The 22,106-nt window shown below is 37.1% G+C and overlaps 1 protein-coding gene across 1 annotated transcript in view; it reads right to left on the bottom strand.

Annotated features, from left to right (window-relative positions):
• The window catches only part of LOC140135837 (BTB/POZ domain-containing protein kctd15-like), a 30,146-nt gene extending 24,980 nt beyond the window's left edge, over positions 1 to 5,166 (bottom strand). The window contains exon 1 of the mRNA XM_072157476.1: positions 4,300 to 5,166. The gene's annotated coding sequence lies outside the window, so the exon portion shown is untranslated. The remainder of the gene's footprint in view (positions 1 to 4,299) is intronic.
• Positions 5,167 to 22,106: the final 16,940 nt, after the last annotated feature.

Raw genomic sequence — 22,106 nt, 5'->3', positions numbered from 1 at the left:
AAAAATAAGTCAGTAAAGCAATAATTCAATTTAACATATGAATACAAAATAAAATATGTATATGGTATGTCACAGCATAATGATTGATATCTAATAATTCTATACGAGTAGTTGTGTGAACAGGTGTTTTATCCAAGTCCTTTGACCAGATGACGTAATCCATCAGATAGTTGTACCATGATGGTGTACAACATTTCCTGCTACAGTTGGATTTAATCTGCTTTTTCAGAAATCAAAACACAAATGTTCAGTTTTTAAAATAATATTCCCAGTATGTGGCTCTTTAGTTGATTTTTGAGGTGTCATAAAACACACTTATAAGCATCTTTTTAATCCAATCTAAATATATATTTTACTTCCTCTTAGTCTTTTGGATCATTTGACTACTGTACAATATATAATTAAGTATTACCATGATTACTACAAAAGTTCTCTTCTAGATGTACCACAACATTATAGTTTACCACGAAAAGTTCAAATTGCCATGCGACACTGTGACTATTAAAGTTGACTCCAATGATCAATAGGATTGAAAAAATGTGAAATGTTCCATCTGTGTAAAACAGTTAGTCTCATCCACATGCACAGGTTTTGTACATGTTTAAATTGCATGTTTACCCATGGTTTACCTGACCAGGTTACAAAGAATTTGAGAATGGGATCTGAAGGTTAAAGCAATCTGATTGTTTACCTAAATCTGTATGTAACAAAAGATGGTGTTTTCTTCTAGTATTTCAAATGCAATACTTCGAATGATATTAAAGAAATATGAAACTACTTCAACTGTATTAACACTTCCTGTTGTATCGAACGAATTGTTTATTTAAAGATTGCAACTTGTACAATATAAATTGTCTATTTTAGTACAAAGTTTTGCTTTTTATGATAATGCTGGCATTTATTAGATTTACGTCTATACAACTACAAGTATGAAACATGTCAAAATACAACTGTCAAATACCGGAATGTTTATTGCACCAATTGGTAAAGTACTGTTTTTTGATTAACATCAATTATAAATAAGGGTACATCCATCAGGAGCAGCAGTCAAACTAGCATTGTTTACCACTACATCACCCCCTCCCAAGAATTATAATATTATTGTACCACGTTTTCATTATACATGTACATTTATATACAAATTAATGTATTAGGCTACCTAATTCAGTAATATATTTAATTTTGCCATTTATGTTAGAAGATACACTACTTACATAAGCATGATAAGTGAAAATGAAAACAAGCGCCAGCGAAGGCTGAATATTTTAAAAGCATGTGATGTATCAATATTAATGTTGTGATTTAAAAATATGTGTGTGGGGTGTGGGAGGGGGGTGTGTGGGGAGGGTGTGTGTGAGGGTGTGAAGGTTATGTTGATGGGAGGATAGGGTTGGTGGTGATGATTAATTGAAATATATTTAATATAGATGTGATAGCCAAGCACTTCTTCAGTACCTTTAAGTCTTAATTGTAGAAGCAGTAGTGCACTTTTACTGCTTCCAATTTCTAAATGGTTTAGTAAAACGGTACCTACTCTTCACAAGACAAACATGAGCAATTTGCAGGAATAATCAGTTTGGACAATAATGTAGCGTAAAGGATAGACGATGTTAAACATGTTAAGTGCCTGCTTCCTCCTTCAAGTGCAGATCGTGGGAATCCTTAAGCGTGAAGAGAGTTAGCTCATGTCGTCATATATTCAAGTAGGGTGTCAGTCTTTCACGATCGGATAATATTCTACAAGATTTGCCAGTGCGGCTAATAGTGCATGGACTTAAACGTGTAGTACATCATGTAAGAGCAGGCAATTATTATAATATCTCTTTCATGTGTGCACTGCTTTTCAGTATACCGCATTCAGTCAGAACATCTGATTACATTACCTTTTAAATGTACGGCGTTGAATGATTGTTAAGGAGCGTACAATACATGTAGTAAGGGGGATAATGAAAATGGTGAGCATGCTGAATTGATATTATAAAAACATTTCAGACGGAAAGTGGTTATGTTAGAAGATGGCGTGTTTGAATTGCATGGGAGTGCCGACATGAATGCAGGCGGGTGCATATAACAAGCGTAGTGGGGATTGCAATTAAGTACGCTCCTCACGCAATTTGGGCGGGTGGCCCGCAAGAAGAGCGGAAAATCCGTCTTGACTGTTTTACATGTGCTGCAATGCTGAGTGTAAGCTTACAGCTGTGTTGGAATCGCCGGTGCTCTCTCTCTCTGTCTTTTTTTTTTTTGATCGGGCGCGAATTGGATAGCGTTATTGACTTTCTCAAGCTTCTTTTCCTGTTTGCTAAAGTGTCAATACAATGATCGTCGAGACACGAGTGAAGTGAAATTGACACGAATACGAGCGCCCGCTTTTACTATAACTCATCAAAAAAACAAAAAAAACACGCACAGAGTAGATGTAGGCCCGAGATCATTTACGAGTAATCGATTAGCTAGGTCGCGACTCATATCACAATATATGTAGCGTAGTTGAGAGGGTATTTTGAATTGTAATACACCACTAGAAATTAAGTTTGCGGAAACATTAGTACGAGTAAGTGGCCCTCTTGAAATATATCTATGGACTTGGGTTTGCTTGGATACGGGACGCTACTTTATGAGCACTAACAGAAGAAGGCAACGTAGTTTCAACACATTTTTGCTCACTTTTTACAAGGAAATTGATACATCATTTGTAACGCGTTGATATCGATATCTTGTAAAAATCGATTATGCAAATGATTTGCGAATAAGAGAGACAGAGTGAGAGAGCGAGAGACTGAGATAGAGAGCGATTACTAACCATGGAAGCAAACTCAGTATTGGAAGCAAATGCACTTATTATCACTTGTCTTACGTTAACTATGGCTATGTATTAAGACCATGGGCATGATGGGCGTCGACCCCGAGGGGACATGGGGGACGTGTCCCCCCCACACCTTTCGGCAAAATTACCAATTTTTTGTTCTTTTCAGCCACTTTTTGACAATTTAGGCCGAATGTCCCCCCACTGATTTCAAGCCGGATTGGCGCTTATGATTAAGACGACGTGATTTAATTAGTGACCATTAATTAGTGACCGTTACTAATTGTTTAAACACATCGCAATGGCTCTCTCTATAGATAATGGTTAGATAATCTTTTCTCTTGTTCTTCAACACTTATGCAAAGATTTAATGCATGTATATATTAGTTTCCCAATTTAATAATAGCGTAGATATATATACATATATATAGATGACATGATTTACGATATAGATATCGCTATACGCTATACGTACTATATAAACCGCCGTGTTAAAAACACTACACGTGTATTACGCATAGTATTGCAAACTCCATAACAGTATTTACCCACTTAAGCATAGTTAAGCCAAGGTTGCTACAATAATTGAACTTAAATCCCGGGGGGATCACTCACATAAATGGTCTGTACGCATTGCGTGACCAAAAAAAACAAGTAAAAGGGGTGTTTTTTTAGGCAAGGCAAGTTACGCGCGTGACGCGTTTAGGGTCTAAAAAACAGTGATTTTCAAGAATAAGGGTAGTTTTTGAAACTGGACAACTTGTTTAGGGTACCTTTTCAAATTTTCGGTAAATTATGAGTCCAAAAGGGTACATTTGTTGCATTTTCACCAGCCAAAAACTCATTTAGGGGTAAATTCTACACTAAATTACCTTATTAAGGGGCTAAATTTGCTGGTAGGGTAAAACTCGTTTAGGGGGTGTTTGAAAAAATGTGGTCACGCATGCGTACACTGCCATATTTGAGTGGCCCCCCCGGGACTTAAATAAATGGTTACAATGTGTCAACTCTCCAAAGCAAGTTTAAAGTAAATACATGTCTATTCACCAAGCGAGGCTAGGGTGACAAGGCGTTATGTTGGTATAGTCCCAAAGCGCATCGGAGCGCGAAAACTTTTTCTCAAATCACGATACAAAAGTTGGTATAACCGAATTTGGAAACATTAAAATTTCTCCATACGTGCAAAAAATATTTACAAAATAATCAACGATCCATTTCATATGATTTTGGTATGCTGTTATTTCCCTATACATGGCCCACATAGCAATAATAAGCCTTCAGCTACACAGTGTGCCACTGCTACATGCCGTGGAGTCGAGTCAGGGCGGTAATACCGAAGCGAGCGTTGAGACAGCCTTTACTACATAGCATGCAAACCGTACACACCACACCCTCATTATTAATCGACCTCTCATATGAAATGGACGGATCGTAGGAGCGAACACATGGTGTGCTCCCCAAAAACTTGTACCTTATATCGTTCCAATGGCACTTACCTTGCTTTTGGTAGAGGAGACACAACTCTTAAAATCCTAAAATCATGGCAAACGACGAGAAAATGGTGCAATTTCTACCGTGCGGACCTAGTGGAATGATGGCGACGCGAGAAACTGTTAGCCAGCGGCCATTTGAACTGCTGGCGGGCATCACGCGCTATTCAAATCTCGCGAGATGTGACATAATTACAAATCTTGCCGGCGGCCATGCCTGTTCCTTTTCTTACGGCAAACAACAATACACACGCTGCAGTTGTTGCTTATATTAAAGTGTATAGGCTTACAGTCCGGGGTGAAGGGCCGGTTTTCTGTGGATTTTCACTAGGTTCTACTTATTCCCTGTCGAACTCATAGGTACTGTGTGCCTTTAAGGTCCTCCACGTTGCTTTTTGGGGGCTGAGTAGGAGGGGCGCATACGGGATAACCGAGAGGGCCTTAGTTGGGAATAGGGCGGGAAAATTTAGAAAAAGGGGCGCGATTGCGGCAACCTTGGCAAGCAGACGACAGTGGTTATGAGGCCGTGATCCATTCATTGGTTGAATGCTCCTTCTTCGTAGAGTTGATTGCCGCCTAAGGGCTATCTCCGGGTCACAGAGACGGAATACTCTGTGCCAGGGATGGTTAAGGGGTTGAATTTTGCAGAGCGGATTAGCCGATGGGGTCTTCGTTCTGAAAAGGGCATGGCATGTAGAAAAAAAAGCCTCAAGTTGTCCGGTTAGTTTTTATCTTTCTCATGCGCATGTACGAGTATATTGTGAATCTCCAGTTTCCCCCTGTAACCCTCCTCTTTTTGTGACTCCCGTGACGACACTACCTTCCTTATTCCCCATCAATGGCCGCTGGTGAATCTCTGAAAACAGCCGTGGACCGATTCTTTTCGCATCCTTTCGTAATCACACATAGCTTTCATTAGCGGCGCGCTAAAAAACAAAGAGAATACGGTACAGAGTAAAGTTGAAGCAAATACGAAGAAATCATCTGCTTAAAACCCTACAGAAACATAGAAAGTAAAATATGCAAGAGGCGGCAGTGTTTTGCTCTGCCCACAGGGGCAGAAAGAGAAAATCTTTGCAACATGACGATTAAGTTAGTAGCAGAAGAAAATAAAAGCATGGGGAGCTTTGGCCCGTATATTTTTTTCGGTAGGATTACGGCATAGGTCAGGTCTATGAACAGAAAAATAAAGATGGTGCGGCTTTGAGTGAGTGGAAAATAGAGGATGCCTGAAAACACAGAAGCTATAAAGCCACCTGATGGTAATCTCTATGTCCTAAGGGTACAGGTATATACCGGGGACCCGTCACCGGTTCACCACTAAGGCCTCGCCTTGTATGGAATAAGTCGCCGCAGGGAGGAGTAGGCTAAAACTGTTTGTCACGACTTGGGTCTTGTATTGCATTGCAAAATGGCCGACCAAATGCTGCAATAAGGTTTCATGTCTTTGGGGTGCTATGACATATCATGATGATCAGGGCGTGGGAGCAGAAAGTTGGACAATATTTGGTAACGTGTCTGTCGTAAAATCATTCTAAATGATGTACACCTGAGTGTTTTGTTCCAGTCAATATGGTAGATGAAAACAATATAGCCATACACCTGTTTCGCGTTGGTACTCTTTTTTTATTGTGCTGTATTATCACAACTACCTTTACCGAGCCTCCAATTGTGCCAAAGGGTTCTTACAAAAAATGGTCGGTGGTCAGGCAGGTAAAAGGGCGCCCCCGGGCTAGTTGCGTCATATTGTGTGGATCAGTCGCGGAAATGTCTTTTTCTCTTGCCAACTCATACCCTGCGCACTGTACTGCCTTCTCTCTTTCCCGTCCCCGCCAGCTAGATAAATTCGTGACGAGTAGCACGTGATCGGAGCACACCTTCTTCTATCATTACCAATTCTCATTTTACTGTCTTTTAGGTCAGCTCAACCATGATAGTACTAGATTATATTCTGAATGACTGAGCGCATGAGTTTTAACTTAAAATGATCAACAAATAGCGCGCCAAAAAGTAAAATGGAGAATCAGGTGAGCGTCGTCTGTGAAATAGACACAAATGATTTACTAATAGATATTTGGATAATTGCGCAATATTGTTTGTAAGTATAAAGTAAGTAAAGAATACAAGGCAGAACATCAATTGAATATAAGTTTTGAAAGAGGCAACAAGTTGAGTACCTTAAAATATCTAACATTATATCTAAATAAATATAAAAGCATGTTAAAATACTTAGTAGTCCAAACTATGTCTATTAGTAAACTTCTATTGCTAAATATCTAATTAATACGCAAAACAGTGCGTTTGTATTGATGCAAATGACAGAATTCCTCTTAATCTATGAACTCGGTATACACGAACCAATGAACGTAAGACTGAAAACTTTAAGCCACGCCTACTACAACCTCGTTTGCGAAGGCAGAGTTTCATTGTGTACATTATGCGCTGCCCGGTGTTGTAACAAAATGTTACTACGAAAGGGCTTACATTTCTGTTAGTTCTTGTTATTTATCATGTTTATGATTAATTAACCATATAACTTGAATGAGTTTTTTTCAATGATGTTTCAAGCGTGAACATACAATTCATGCTCATTAACATGCCAAGGTTATTAATTATTTTAAACTGTTGTGATTTGGTAGTTCACAGCATCTTACGAACGGTAGTGAGCTTTGGCAAAAACTGTATTGCTCAATTCATAGCGAGTGTGTAGAAGAATTAAAATATCACAGATATACTTTTATAGGTGCTGCGGTTCTTGAGTTACGTTGTAAAGAGGGCGGAAACAACAACACTTTTGTAAAACGTACATAACTCATTAACAACAATAAATTAAGCAAGGTTTCAAAGTATATTATTTGAAGAATGAACTTTTGCAAAACATCAAGGTGTTATTTTTCAATAATGTATTGATCTAGATAATGAAAATCGATTTTTAGGTTGCTTCGACCAACAATACCTCGTCTACCCGTAAAACAGTTCTTGCTTAAATTTGTCTACCTGCTAAATGTTGTGTTCATGTTCATTATAAAGTATTTTGCAAATTTATAATACACCCTACTTATCCATGTGATTGTGTACACTTTTATCACGAGCCAAATATATAATTATACATTGAAGGGTAGAAAATAAGGTACATGTATGTATAGAATTGATTGGGAAATATAATTTGTATCTTATATCATTAATATCAACATGATGAAGGAGACAAAACAAGTAAACAAACCATTATAGTAAAAAGATTGCGAGAAGATATACATAATCACGTTCGTGCGCGGACCCCTACTAGTACCACCTAAGAATCCACACCTAACACCAATTTCCTAACACCCACCCACACACCCCCATCTACAAACATACCCCTACGAGGCACAGCTACCACCACACGTACCACACAGAGAGGAGTAAGCGCAACACGCACCACTCACCTCACACAACCACCCACACAGGCTACACATACATAAATAAATGAACTAAAAACACTTTTGCTAAGAATTAAGTTAAATTAGGATAAAATATACCCTTTATTTTTAATGTTTATTTTCTTATTTATAAAGAAAGATAATTGTTAAGGTTAGCAACTATTTTAAACTGTTGCGACTTGGTAGTTCACAACATCTTGCGAATGGTAGTGAGCTTTGGCAAAAATTGCATTGATCATTTCATAGCGAGTGTGTAGAAGAATTCAAATATCACATAATACATTTTTGTAGGTCCGTGGTTCTTGAGTTATTTTGTAAAGAGGGCTGAAACAACACCACTTTTGTAAAATGTACGTACATAACTCATTAACATCAATAAATCAAAGTATATGATTTGTAGAGTGAACTTTTGCAAAACATCAAAGTGTTATTTTTCAATAATATATTGATTTAGATAATGAAATCGATATTTTGTTGGGTCCTTCGACCAATAATACCTAGGCTACCCTTAAACCCGAACTCACTATTTTAGCAAGTTGTCCATGATGTACATAGATTTCACATAACGTCATATTTTCACAAGAAGACATATCCTTTCATAAAATGAAAAAGAATAATAATATTTGAAAACAAAACATTCAGTGTTTGTTAATTGCTACAGAAACGACAGTACCTGTAGTACAACATTGTACAATATCCGGTAAAAAGTAGAACATTATTGATTTCTGACATGCGTGTTTTCTCTACATGTTGATACAGAAAGAAATGCTGACGTTCTCCTTTCCAATTGGCGTGGGGTGAGTGTGTGGGGGTATGTGGGGATGTATGTGGGAGAGGGGAGGGGTAGCGTGTGGGCGGGGGTGCGTGTGGTATGGTGTCTGGTGTGTATAGGGGGTTGGTGCGTGGAGATGTAGGTGGTATATACATGTGGTACGTGTTTATATGGAGGGTGTTGGGGCTGGTGGGGCGTGTGCTGGGGTGGGTGGCGTGTGTAGGAGGTTGGTGCGCGGGGGTGTAAGTGGTGTATGCATGTGGTACGCGTTGAGGCGGGTGTTGGGGCGGGGTGCATGTTGTGGGGTGTGTGGGATGTGTAGGGGGTTGGTGCATGGGGTATAAGTGGTATATAAATGTGGTACGTGTTTGTATGGATTGTGTTGGGGCTGAAGGTGCATGTGGTAGGGTGGGTTGGTGTGTAGGGGTTGGTGCGTGGGGGTATAGGTTGTGTATACATGTGGTACGTGTTTGCATGGAGGGTATTGGGGATCTGGGTTTTGTTGGTGAGGTATATTTAGGTGTTTCCATATTAGGAACGTGGGTGGGGTGTGTGGGGTGGGCGCGCGGGCGTGTGTGGGGTTGGGGTGTGTGTGTTTGAGTGTGCACGAGTGTGGGGGTGGTGATGTGCGGTGTGCGCGTTTGATCTAGATATGTCTGATTGTGTCGGTGGTACGGGGTACGTGGGGTGATGTGTACAGAGATGGTTGGGTCTAGCGTGTAGGTGTGTGCGATCTTTGGTGTGTGGGTATATCGGTGCAAGTTCGTGATGATCCCCGGACGGTATAACGTCATGATCGTGTTTATACAATAGATTAATCCACTTCTTACTTGAGATTCAAAGTCCAAACCGGCATTGTATAAAAAAATAGTTACAGTATCAAATCACCCGATGCCCATCGGAAAATTATAGTACGAGTGTGATGGACAAAACCTAGAATATAAACCTCTTATGTTTACTCAATAGTTTTCATGTCTCTGCATTATAATCCCTCTATTCATAATAATTCCCCCATGCGCAGGTTTTTCTTGACATGTCTACACACCTGAGGCCCTTTTAGTTTTCTTTTCCTCTACCCAGCGTTTAATTTGTCCAAAAGCGTTGTTAGAAATGAAAGACAAGAGAAGAAGAAGAGAGAGATATGCCGTGCACATAAACATAATTTGCCGTTTGCATAAGACGCGGCAAGGCCTCATTGCGTTCCGGTAGCTAAAAGCAATTCGGCATCTCATCTTATCTTCTTTCTTTCTTCTCGTGATGCCATGAAGCGCCGCCGGGAGCTGGCTCTCATCCGCAAATATTAGAAAGAGGTGTAAACTATAGCGCATTTTCCCATAGGCTTTGTAGGAGCCCGACTAAAGAAGTAAACCGCGCGCACCCGGGGGTACATAGGGTAGTTTTTCATGCTTTAAGTAAAGACGAGAAAGATAGGGGGATTTTTAAACAAATAATTTAAGCAACTGGTAATGTAGAAAGTGTTTGTGATTTGCACAGTGATTTGGGAATCGGTGTGATGTAAGAAAAAGAAGAAAACACACTTAGAGCAAACAACAACTCGGCTGATCGCCCACAACAACTCCAAACTTGCCACAAAGTTTATTAGAATACAAACAGAAAACGATTTTTTTATCTTTCTGCTTAAGTTAAAAACAAATTAAATAGAGTTGTTCTTTACATGAGCTTTTTTTCGCAACAACGAATTGATTTACTGTTTCTGGAACAACAACAGAATCCAAAATTGACTACTAAAAGTATAAACATGTCGATTAACCCTATGAGAACAATCGTCAACATTGTTAGAATAATAATTTTCACTACGCATAAACATTGGGGTTAATTATTTGCAAAGCTCCATTCTGATTGGTGATTAAAGTAATAATATCATGTAATTGACCAATCGGAGGCAATGTTACATCGGCAGGTAGTGCTCACTCGCTAAAACTAACGGCGTATTTAATGTTGAAAGTAACTTGGTACAAATTAACATTGTTTAATTCTGATAGCAAATAATGGCATATGAGGCATGGTACGAGTATTTAGTCTTCATAATTTTCATCTGTCATGATTATGCTCTACATGAACTAAAATAAATCCAGCGTCTGAATTTACCCAATTACACAGGAGACGGGCTTGTCTTAGCTCTAGCTAAGAGGCGGAAACTTTCACCCAATCAGAAGTTAGTTTAGATACATGTATGACTAAGATTAGCATGACTTGTGAGTGTGCGTAAGCAAAATCGCAAACAGAATGACGTTGATCAGAACTTATATTACCTTCAGCACTGCAAGGATATATTCTACTAAGGGAAGTTTTCAAGAAGTAGTCGTCAAATTTTGTGGATACCTTACTAGGCAAATTGCACAAATTAAAAAAAGTACGGAAACAGTAACGCTACAGTAACGATATTTACAATTGCTTGAATTGAGTGCAGTTTCCTTTACCAGATCACTTGATTAGCTTAACAAAACCGTGATTTTATGGGGTTTCCTTCCATAGTCTATGATGTGTGTATAATTATGTTTTGGTTTCTGTGGGTGGGGGGTGTGTACGCGGTGTGTATGGTGGGGATGGGATGTTTAGGGCGTTTGTAAATGCCTCCAAACGAGGACCTACATATGGATACACACCATAAAACGAGGACACACCTCCAAACGAGGACGTCCTCGGTTTGAAACTATGACCAGGATGACGTAAATGATGCAAATATGCCACATAAGATAGCATATAAGATAGGTCCCCCATAGGGGGTATAGGACGGGTCTCAGTTGGATAGTAAGTTGTCTGGTGTGTTTGTATGAGGTGTGGGGTGCGTGGGTATAGGATTAGGATGTGTGGGAATAAATGCATAAAGCATACTTTTTTGTTGAAAATATTTTACCTGTACTCGTATAATTATGTGATATGGTCATAAATTCCACCGTCTTTTTCAATAAGTATAGCTGCCTGTCTATCGGTCTCTTCTTCTCTCATCTTATGACTTTGAACCTTTACGGCTATTAAAATGTCTCAGACATCCAAGAATATTCCTTTAACTATCAGTTAACCCATATTTACTTTTAGACGTCGTTCATTCATAATGCATATAAAGCTTTGAAACAAATAGAGCGCAACTTGAAGCCATTAATATTTTCATACTCATTGAAGCAAATGATATTTCTTTTAGTGCTACCAACGTCCACTATATGCAATAGCCCTTAGCTATTGAGACAAAATATATAAAGGTAATATTCCAACGTACTTGCGTTATTATGGTATTGACCAATTTGCTGAGAGTAAAACCATTTGGGACAATTAAGGATGTTTGCCGACAAATATGGTAGAAGGAAAGTGATTTGTGTCACATTAAATGAGATGGACAATCGGAAATTGATAGAAAGAATAGTTTATGAAATTAAATTTGAGACATAATTAATTGCGAGTGTAGAATTGCGCCTTTGGCGTTTGATATGTTGAGGCGAAATTCAGAGCGAATTGCGTTTATTATTGTGACTTGTTGTCCAGGAAAATCGTTTTAATAAACGAAAAATGTTGGCAACGTATTGGACTTAAACTCGCCAAATATCTCTTGAAATATTGTACATCCATATTCGCTTCGTACCCTGTGGTATACATGTATAATGTGACTAATGTCACCATGGTAAGATGTTCTGATTGTGTCTGTCTTTTGCACACACCCTATCTTTATTCCATCATGTCTTCCATCCAATCTGCTTTCACTTCTCTTCTACTGTTCCTCTCCAGGTTGGGTTTGGTCTTCCACTTTTCGTTTTAGGTGGTCATACAATGATGATATAATATTTGCTACTTTCTATCTAATCGAATCAAAAGCTTTCTCAAAGTCGATGAAATGTACGTGCAATGATGTATATTGCTAACCAATGGATAGCTTAATGATATTTCTAAAAATGAAGATCTCTTCGGTTGTACTCTTTAATTTCAGGAAATCCAGCTTACCTGGACTAATAGCTACATATCAATGTTTTTCTTAATTCAATAAACACCATTCTTCCTAATACTTCACTCGCTACAGGAAGCAGATTTCCACAAACAGATTTCCTTCGATATCATATCAGATCTTTCTCTCAGTACTTTGCTTATTTGATAATACATGATCTATGTTTGGGACAGTTAAGGGCATTTGGTGGAAGGAATGATGTTTGTGTCACATTATCTGGGAGAGACAATCGTAAATGATAGAAAATAATAATAGTTAATAAATTATAAATGCGAAACGGTTATTAATCTTAGCGTAGAATCACACCTTTGGTGTTTCATATTCGTAATTCATAGATCTTGTTTGAATGTTTAGTTGTTGTTAACAAAAACTCTTTTAAATAAAACTAAAGGCCACTGATTGTCTCTTGAAATATTGTATATCATACCTATCCTTTCATATAGAGCCATGTTTGTCTGTTTTTTTGCACGCACCCTGTCTTACACCCATTATGTTACTAGTACTCAACAGTTTTTAGTCTTCCACTTTTCGTTTTCCTTCTGCATGGTTACCATGTCAGGGCGGTCATATATATAATGATGATCATGTTGCTTTCTGAGGACATGACTTATCTGTGTTGTTAGACTAAGGTATAATAGCTCTTCAATACTTATATGTATAATTGGAAATATTGGTATATATTGGTATATATTGGTATATATTGAAATGCATCCAGTTTTTCTTCATCACTTTTGTTTATTTTGTTTCGCCACGATAGAGAAGTACTGGTGTCACTAATGTTTGACAGTATCAACATTTTTATTCTTTATTCTGACGATTATAGTATTTCATTGATCTTCAGTCCAACTCTTTTTTCCAGGTATGACATGGGTTTGCTTTCTTTTGTGTTTGAGAATGACTGGAAGACAAGGACGATATCGTCTGCAAAATATAGATCTTCAAGTTTGGACATTATCCGCCATCTAATCCGAGTGTTGTGATCTTTGGTTTTTATGTCCATTATAATTATACAAGATGTTATTTTTTTATGGCTGCTTTTACACGAAATCACTCTGTAAACTCGCCACCATCTAAGCATGATAACCAATGATAACACAGCAGACTCGCAATCAGCATGGGAATTCCATATTGCCTCATCATGCTCATGATCAACTCCCATATGCTGTCACGGTCTATCGAATCAAAGGCTTTCTCGAAGTCAATGATTATTGCTACTCAATGGATTGCTCAATGATTTTTCTAAAAATGAAGATCTGTTCGGTTGTACTCTTGAATAGCTTGCCTGGTCTTAACTTCATATCAATCATGTCAATGTCTTTCATAATTCCATTAATCACCATTCTTCTTAATACTTCACAGGAAGCAGAGTTGCCACATTTGTTGTGTCAAGTGTTAACTTGGATGGACAATTGGAAATTGATTGAAAATATAGCTTTGTATCAAATCTAATTATCAGCGTAGAATTGCGCCTTTGGTGTTTGATAGGTTGAGGCGAAATTCATAAATCTTGCTTGATTTTTTACTTTTAATGTCAACAAAAATCTTTTAAATAAAAAAAATTCGGCAACATTATGTATCTTGAAATATTGTATATGGAATGGATTTTAATTGGCTTTTTCATCAACAAAAGGATCAACAACCACAGTTTGATAAACGTATAAAAGGAAACCATTTTCTGGAATATATATAATGACAAAATACCAACACAAAATATCATCACAATATAACGGTAAAATTGTTAAAGAGTTATGTTATATGAAATGTAATTAAGATAAAATAAAATAAAGCAATTCATATCATCATATGCACTTCCCCTTGTACAGTATAGTTGTAGTATAGTAGTTTAGATAAATTAGCCGAAAAAGTAAGAAATAAGAAAGTTACAAAAAATTTCAAAATAGCAGTTATATTAAGAAGGGTAAAAAACGAACTTGTTCAAAGATGTAAAAAACGTGATAGCACACGAGCGTCATTCCTCAAACTTGGAACGCTGTAGAAATGTCATAACCAGGTACTACATACAATATTGATGATAAAGATGAATGAATGACCAACAAACATTTGAATTTCGTTTTCAGCTGGATCAGTAAATGATGGAGAGGATAATTCCATCTTTATTGAACTCTAAATAATTTATCAATTTACGATACAGATAACCCAAAGAAAGCTCTCCAAAAGGATAAAATGTGATATGATATGCATAATTCCATTTGGTAATAATAGCATATCCTTAAGGTTATTATGCGTTGTGGACAAACTGGTAGTTAGAATATATATGATTTGACTTGGCAGTGACCACATGTCTGTGTATGGAATGAAAATATGGAGTGATTTATCCCTGGTAAATTACTCTATCAATATGAATAGGATTTCATTCCAGTTTCAAAATTGGTGTTAATAAATAATGTAATTGCGTACTCAGAGCAAATGTATGGTATGAAAGAAATTATTTCAAGTATTTGAATTCAGGTGGTCAGTAAGCATGGTAAGAACATAGCAAATAAAGAACAACATTTTACATCATGAATATTTGATATGCAGATCATGAAGAATGACCACTCAACATTTTAAAGTGGTAGTGATTAGTAAGTGTTTGAGAGGATTGTTATAAAGTATGGCATATTGTGAAGTTTCAAAGAATAAACTAAAAAAGAAGGAAATATAATATACCTTAGTGACAGAACTTTTCGAAACGAAATAAAATAACCCGTTGTTGCACTAGTTATCATTGGTTTGTGGTTCAAAGCTCAGGTATATACAACTAGTACAAATTGTACAAATTACCTTTATTGAAAAACAAACAACAACAGAAACAAACAAACAGAAAGCCAATAATTATTTATCTCCCAATGTACTTTCTTCTTTAAATTGGCAATATTATTGAACATAATTTGTATCATCAGACCAGAGACGGAGAAAAGAGATGAAAAAAGGTTTTGAGTTTTGCCGATGATTAATTCTTCATATTTGAATTGTTTTAATGGAAAGGGTGCAGCTATATATAGCTTAAACATGGCTAATCACTACTTTATTTTCGAAAAATTGCATTTTGGTAAGGGTTCTTGTACCAGTTTTAGATTATATAGGGTGTCCGGAAAGAACTGTATCGCCAGGAACTGGGTATTAATAATTATAAGGCATATACCAAATATAACTAAATAACCGGTGTGATTGAGGAATATATCAGATATCACATACTTTTTGAACTTTGACAAATGACAGCTCCTTTTTTAAATAAAAGGATTTTACGAAACTACCTCATTTTCAATCTGTTCCACGGAGTGAAATATCTATCAATGACAACAAACGCCTCATGCGGTGATGATGCGCAGTGATTAGCACTGCGAATAAATATAGATTATCGATTGATATTTGAATCAGTGGACTGGAAAGGTTTGAAAATGAGGGGGTTTTGTAAAACTCTTATATTTCAAGAACAATATGGTCAATTGTCAAAATTCAAAACGTATGTGATAGCTCATATATTAGAGTCAAGCGGTAGCATGACCAGCAAGTTTAAAAAAAAAAACGACTGATAAAGAAGAATAAACAGATGCACCGCGGACTATATTTACACGAAACAAAACGCTATTGTTCTGTGATATTTTTAGCTGGGTACAAAATATATCTAAAACCATGCTAAATCTTATTTACTGTCCAAAGTGTAATATTTTAATAACTCATTAATTCAAAAAGTTACACCAATCTTACAGTCAATCCGATTGTTTGATAATAAACAAACATTCTTGTATTATTTCACGCGGTACTTCATAGCCAAAATTAGTGTAAAATCATAGCTAATCATACTGATATCCAGAATCTTTCGTCACTGCTACAGCCATACATGGCTGTCACTGTCGCACTACTTTTTGAGATTCACTTTCAAAATATACCCTAGCATTTTCCTGGATACCCTACATACAAATTCTGGATCCCATTCGCCAAAAAATCAAGTTTTTCACAATTCTTTTATTCTTTCCGGACCACAGCATACATTCATATTAATAAATACTCCACTTTCACACGTCGTTATATCGGAACGTCCCCGTGGCGAAGTGGTTAAGGCCATGGACTTCTAATCCACTTATGAAGTTTTGTCCAAGTTCGAAACTTCCCACCATCTTTTTTTTAATGTTTTATTAACCAATTTTTTGTCATAAATCAAGAATAACACCATTTCGAACATCCATTGCTATTGTGATATTATATTTTTTTTCATCAAACAAACATGTTTGATTTTTTATTCACATTTAGGCCTAGGCCTAGGGCCTACGATCACCATCCAGATGCTTTCACCATGCCTGACTATCATGATATCTTCGTCATTTAAAACACATTTATCAGTGGCTCTGTTCACAGCTCAGACTGAAATTATATTTGGAATAAATATTATAAATTGTCACAAATTAAAATCACAAACAGCGAAAGATCGCCAACAACTGCCGCTGAATATTGTTATCCAACTAGATTTCCCCACAGGGCTATAAAGAACCACAAACCGCGAAATTTGGATATATACTAGATTGCCCTGCAGGGCTATAAAGAATCACACACCACAAAATATGGATATCCAACAAGCTTAAACTATATATAAATTAGCTCCCGGATCCCGATAGAGGGCAGGGCTGATAAGGGAAATTAAAATCACAAACCGCGAAAGATCGCCGACAACCGCCGCTTAATAGGGATATCCAACTAGATTGCCCCGCAGGGCTACAAAGAACCACAAACCGCGCAATTTGGATATCCAACCAGATTTCCCACAGGCCTATCGATTATAAAGAACCACAAACAGCGAAATATGGATATCCAACAAATTAAGACCACAAACCGCGAAAGATCAACAACAACTGCCGCTCAATATTGATATCCAACTAGATTGCCCGCAGGGCTATAAAGAACCACAAACCGCGGAATTTCGATATGCAACTATTGCCCCACAGGGCTTCAAAGAACCACAAGCCACGAAATATGGATATCCAACAAGCCAGATTATAAAGAACCACAAACCGCGAAATATGGATATCCAACAAATTAAGACCACAAACCGCGAAAGATAACAACAACTGCAGCTCAATATTGATATCCAACTGATTGCCCCGCAGGGCTAGAACCACACACAGCAAAAATTTGGATATGCAACTAGATTGCCCCACATGGCTACAAAGAACCAGAAACCACGAAATATGGATATCCAACAAGCTTAAACTATAAATTAGCTCCCGATTGAGGGCAGGGCTTGATGAAAACCACAAACCACGAAAGATCGCCGACAACCGCCGCTTAATAGGAATATCGAACTAGGTTGCCCCGCAGGGCTACAAAGAACCACAAACATTAAAACACGATTATATTGCCTACTCGGGGCATTTAGACGCTTCTGTAGTATATGCTTAAATATAATGCGCATTTACCAGTTCCGACTTGAAGTAGGCCTAAATCGGACTTACTCTCTGTGTCTCTCTGGCATTGTCAACATTGGGTGTGTTTTGTTCATATTTACATTTTTTTTACATATTTACGTTGCCTTGAATAATTAAAGTATATTAAAATGTATATTGATCATTGTGTACGCCTCTTAACATTACAGTCACGTGTGACAAGCAAGTTTTAAAATTAAACGACTGATAAAGTTTTGTTTAATTATTTATTGTCATGAATCCAGAATTGCAACTTCAAACATCTATTTTTCGTTTTATTTGTTTTATGGAGCACATCCTAACCTGATGACTTTCCAAGCTTGGAGCTGCTTGGCTACATTCATAAAAGAAAAAAATCTACCAAAAAACGTTGACAACGTAAAGAAATCAGCAAGTTTAAAAAACCCACCTCGGCTCACTTTTTGAAACTTGGTCCCATTTTAAACACCAACAGCAAATCAGTGTTTTTATTTTATTTCAACAGAACACAGCGTTTCCAACAAGATTACAAGCCTACGTGTTATTTGTTTAATTCAATCATTAATCATGACTATTATAAAACAAAACACAATATGATATTGGCTTACCGTGCAAAAACAAGATAATAACCTTTCAGGTCGTTCCAGAAAGCTTACAAATTAATATCGCATCTGTACATTAAAGATACATAACACTTCTGGAAATGTTTTAAATTTATATAAATATGATAAAGTTTAAATCAGTACCTTTTACAAATGGGACCAAGTTTCAAAAAGTGAGCCGAGGTGGGTTTTTTTAAACTTGCTGATTTCTTTACGTTGTCAACGTTTTTTTGGTAGATTCCTCAATCACGCAGGTTATTTAGTTATGTTTGGTCACTGTGGTTTGGTTTATGCCTTAAAATACCCCAAAAAAATCTGATCATGATAATACTCAAACAATTCTTTTGGGTCCCTCTTAATATCAATTCAATAAAAAATAATTATCAGCGTATCTATTTCTCACTACTTGCGGTTCATTTTCATCAACCAATTAAACCACTATTGATCATGAAATCAAAAATTTAATCCAATACTAATCGTATTTGGATCCTATTTAAAATTCATCGCAATATGAAGAATCATATGGGTTAATTTTCCCTACAGGAGATTGTCACGCCCAATACGTAAGCGATAATATTTAACTAAAAATCGACTCTACATTCTATTCTATTACGATTTGAGTCAGCTATAGCGATAAGGGACTTTACTCCTTTTCGCACACAACGTTATGACACCTGCGCCCTTCAGGGAATCAACAAAAGCACTGGACATACAGCTCCTCAAAATGTTGCAGCAATCCTTTTCATAGCTGCCTTTGTCCCGTATCATTTAACCCTATACGATGGGAAGTTTACTGACAAGTACGGCGTATGTCCTAAGGTACCTTCAGGCGAAAAGATAGGGGGGAAATGAGGGAGTGAAAAGTAGCCAATTTAGTAGAGAGTATGTGCTGTAATACATATGGTTAATTAACGATTGCCTGGTCAGAAAGAATCATTAAATTGTTATTATTTTTGACTCATAGCCAGTGGGTATTCTAAAGGTATTGTTGGATCACTTTTCGTATTTTTATATTATTTTGTAACAAAAATGTCCCCCACACACGGTTGGAAAATTGCCTGTGGATTTTTTTACATCCCTTAGTAAAAGTGCAAAAGAAGTAAGAATTTATTGTAGCAGGGTAAAATGTAAAGGGAAAAGTAATAACATTGGCTATTCCCTGCTATTGTCTTAAGGCCAGGCCTCTGGTTAGTACCGTGCAATCCAGGCCTGATAGAGAATGTAATATAAAAGTGGCCATTGGCGACATTTCAGGGATTCACTTAGATGGCCCCAAACTTTAATTTCTTTAGTACCTTTGTTATTTATTGAAACCTGACAAAAACAGTAACATCTACGCCCAAATCGTCCCCTGAAAGTTGAAATATACAAAAAGGAGATATTTGCTCAGAATAAACCTTTTTTTATTGTATTTTAATCTTATAATATACTAGAACTTTTTTGTTTTGTTTTATATTTTTGCCTAAAAGAAATTTTGATGTAACATTTTGAATAATTGAATACCGTATAAGATAAAACCCCTTTAAAAGCACTTTGCCAACAACAGGTGCGCAGTTTTGTCAATACCTGTTTATAATAATTGTACTTAATAAATAATAATTTTGTTTCACAGTATTTTGGCAATTAAAACTATTTTAACCTGTTATAAATGTTTTCATTATAATATACTGAGATATAATAGTCCAGACCGCCGGCACACCGAAGGAAACCAGTCCTATTTTGAGCCGGGATTCTGAGTTATATGGTGGGTAAGTAGCGTTTACCTGAAGCTTAATTCTCTTAGTGTATAATAAACATCTCAAAAAAAGTAATTACCCCCTTAAATAATGACCATTATTAAAAAACAGGCTATTGTATTACAAATCTGTAAAATGCGTTGGAAGCAGACTTTATTTTTCTGCATTTTGACACCTCATTTGTAGCAATGATTGTCTAAATATTGACGTCGCAGCGTACATTTAAATCAATGTAACCCAAGATTTGAAAGTTGCAGTAAAATCTATTGATTTGATTTCAGTATAATGGAAGGAAATCTGTGTAATGTTATGTGAGTGTTTTTGTATTGTTGTAAGATCTGGATCTCACTACATTAAATTAACCGGTGTTTTATTGTTTTCTGGGCTATCGTATCAAATGAGGTGTCAAAATGCGCAGAAATAAAATCTGGTTCCAACGCATTTTACAGATTTGTAATACAATAGCCCGTTCTTGAATAATGTCCATTAAGGGGGTATTTACTTTTTTTGAGATGTTTATATGAAAGGTGTTTCAAGTAACGCATGACCAAGGTAAAACTCTCGACACGCTTTCAAGGTGATTGCGTGCACGCGTCTTACACAGCGTACGCACTTAGTACGCTGCATGGACGCATCAGGTACGTTCCACCATGACCAAGAATTACTGAAATACTGTATAATCAGACGTAATTTGTAGAGCAGTCCGCACCACTAACTTCCCGTGGCAACAATTGATTACAGTAAAATAAAAACTGAAAATGACCAATCTATACTTATTGCAATAAATGATTGACTTGGAACCATAACCTATACATCTTAAAAATTCAGCGGAGATTAGAACCACCCATGTAAGGTTTTTAATAGAGAAATGTGATATTTGAATGGCTACAGTAAACGGCAAAGCTAACTTTGTGTATGGTATCGGACGGAAAGTTATTATTGTGATCAGGGAACTTTTAGAGTAGACTCTTACTTTCCTGTTGTGATCAAGAATCATAAGCCTACAGATGTGTTCTGAAACCGGGCCGACTCTCCCCAAGCTAGTCCGACGAGTAGGACCTGTTTTTTTCTTAGTTACCAACTATACTCTAACTCTGATCGCTCAAGAAAGATTAACCACAAAAATCCACTAACCGCCCCTCCCGGGGCGGCGCGGTTACTGGACTTTCGCGATTCGTCTTTCTTGCGCCATGTGAGATACTGATCATAGTGTGAAATGAGTATAGTCTGGTAACTTAGAAAAAAAGGTCCTACTCGTCGGACTACCCCAAGCCATTGCCGATGATCGCCGCACTATAAGGCCTGAGTGCAAATCGGAAAATGACATGCCGCACTTACTGTTGAGCCGTTAATTTGATCCCATACGCTTTATGCTTTAACCTTCATGAGCCTTTTTTGTTGTTGTAAATCTCATAAACCTTTGCGGATAGATCTTCAGATTTGTCGTCATTTGACGTCACGCCGATTAGACATATTTCGGTTGGATTCTGAGTGCAGCACTGGCATACGCGCACGCGTGTGATACAATTGACCCGGATGCAGATATTGAACCCAGTACTTTCTCAGAGGGTGTATGAAAGCCTAGCGGAATGGTTGTGCACACCGAATCTTTAAGTGAAACCGTTATATTTTGACAAAACCGTCGTGTGGGGTCAGATTGAAGCGTGGGTGTTTACTTTTTGATTAATATCAGAAAATTTAAACCGGAAACTATTAATGATTATTCCAAATACCAACCATTGATGGCGTCTGATTTAGCAATGCTTTCAGGAATTTTTAGAACACAATGCATTAAAATATTGTTTGGTGCATTGAATAAACAAGAAAACATGGTACGTCACCGCATGTGCATGTTTTATGTGAATCAAGGTAAAAATTAATATAATTATCACAGAATACTACAGAGCACGTATCAACAGTCAAAGTCTCC

Source organism: Amphiura filiformis, chromosome 16, assembly GCF_039555335.1.
Source record: "Amphiura filiformis chromosome 16, Afil_fr2py, whole genome shotgun sequence".
Lineage (NCBI taxonomy): Eukaryota > Metazoa > Echinodermata > Ophiuroidea > Amphilepidida > Amphiuridae > Amphiura > Amphiura filiformis.
The sequence above is the reverse complement of the archived record's forward strand: the minus strand, read 5'-3'. Positions and strand labels throughout refer to the sequence as shown.